A 2,066-nucleotide genomic window follows, 5' to 3' on the forward strand; every position below is an offset into this window, starting at 1 on the left:
GAATCAAAGTGGGTCGTTACCTTCGATATACACTTATGCTCCAACACACAGTTGCACAGGGTGCAGAATAGTTTCCCCCCACTTTTTGCCCGGTCTTTAGTAGAAATGCTCGTCGGTAAATGAGATGGATTAGATTTTTTCATCTTGGTGTTTTCTCTATCGTGTGAGCTCCACACGTTCACTCTATACAGTATTGTTTACATTCTGTGATGCGCGAGCTGATGACGTCACGTCAAGACGAGTTAACTTTTTTTTTTCTCAACTTTGTGTGGAAAAATGCGGGATTATGCAGCCTTTTGATAAATATGCGGCCTTTTAAAAATCTGCGCCATTTTGCTGATTATGCGGTAAATTCTGCGATCGCAGAATCGCGTTTTTCTGGAGGGTCTAATTTTAGCCCTTTGAGTTATCTTGTCTCAAATCATGTCAAATCGAACTTGTCTTTTTCAAAACATTTATCACAATGTGTGTTAGCCACAGATCTTATTTTCTGTATTTCTCCAAATCCAGTGAAATGCAATTGGCTTTTGTTAAGAGACCTGTTGTGATGCTAACTAACGTGTATCACTGCACCACTGTATAGATGTCTTTCTTTAAATGAAGTAAAATATGTCAGATGGCTCTTTAAGGTTCTTATCTTCTCACAGGTACGTCGATCCTGAAGCCTCCTCCTGTGAAGTGAGCCTTGGTGCTGAGCTGGGGGAGGGGCTCCGGCTGCTCCACCTTAGAGCGGCCCCTCTGCTCACTGAGGATACACACAGCTCTAGCACATCAGAGTCACAAACCATACATGTTCGTTGCATAAAATAAATCGTGAATTAAAAAAAATCAGGAAACTATAGTATGCCTGGCTTGGATTGCTAAAATGTAAAAGAAAAAAAGAAACCTCACCTGTGGACCATTTTCTGACTGAGGTACTTCTTCTTGATGTTTGCCATCTCATTAGCTAATCTTTGATTCTCACTTTTGTACTCATTCATCTTCGAGTCGACCATCCTCAGCTCTGCTATCAACGCCTGTGGAATCACAGAATATTATTGTCACAGTTACTGTATAGAAAATCAAAGAAGAACCATGTTTCACCTGAAATAAGGCGCTGTATATTTTCTAATATACTGTATAAGAATGTTATTTACAAATACACATTTTTACATTAACATGGACGGTTAATTGAATTGAATTGGGAGGGATGAAACCCTCTTTATTGGTCACACATTCAGAGCACACAGCACATACAGTGACATTTGGCCTCTACTTTTAACCCATCTTAGTACTAGGAGTCTAGCACTAGGAGCAGTGGAGTGAGTTTATAAAGAAATATTGTTTGACGTGGGACAATAACATGATCATATTGAGGCTTACATTCTTAAGAAGGCCTTTGTTAAAGAAACTGTTGGAATGATTTTTGTTTGATACTGAACATATGAATTTGACAACATATTCAAGTTTCAATGACCAAATATAATTATGAGGAACAAAGGAAGAGATTGTTCACTTGCAAAACCACACTCTGATGAAATCATATTCAAAAATAAGAAAGGCAGTGGATTACAACAACAAAACACATGAAATAAAAAATTAAATGAGAAGTGCAATATGTTTGACTTGCAAGTAAAGGAGGTTTGGGGTGACCTTTAGCTTCTTGGTTCTCTCTCTGAGGATCCACTTGCACTGCTGCAGCTGCTCTGCTGCCTCCGGGCCGGGCTGCCGGGCGAGGATGTGCTTCAGCTCCACATACAGCTTCTCCTTCTCCTTCACAGGGACACACAGGGAGGAAATCAGAGTGATTAGAGAGAGGGACAGTTCATGAATAAGTGAGTCTTTCTTGATACGACCCTCAAATCATGACCAAGTCAGATGTGTTGATGTCCTACACATGGTCGCTTTAAAGGTCTCCTATTATACTATTTTTAGGCATATATTATAGGCCTCAGATATATAAAGATATTTTAAAAACATGTCTCTGAAGTGTTTTCCTCAAAATACCAAACAGATCACCCATTGTAGCCATGCCTCATATCCCTCTATTTCAGCCCTGTTACTAAAGTTCTGATTCTAGGTCTGTA

General features: G+C 39.5%; 1 long non-coding RNA gene across 1 annotated transcript; it reads right to left on the minus strand.

Moving 5' to 3' along the window:
- Positions 1-342: 342 nt before the first annotated feature.
- LOC104950278 (uncharacterized) lies at positions 343-1,748 on the minus strand. Its single transcript, XR_798899.1, has 3 exons — positions 1,633-1,748; positions 892-1,016; positions 343-745 (listed from the first exon to the last, which is right to left on the minus strand). It is a non-coding gene; the product is annotated as an uncharacterized lncRNA (long non-coding RNA).
- Positions 1,749-2,066: the final 318 nt, after the last annotated feature.

This window comes from Notothenia coriiceps, unplaced genomic scaffold (assembly GCF_000735185.1).
Source record: "Notothenia coriiceps isolate Sejong01 unplaced genomic scaffold, NC01 NC01_scaffold00017358, whole genome shotgun sequence".
Lineage (NCBI taxonomy): Eukaryota > Metazoa > Chordata > Actinopteri > Perciformes > Nototheniidae > Notothenia > Notothenia coriiceps.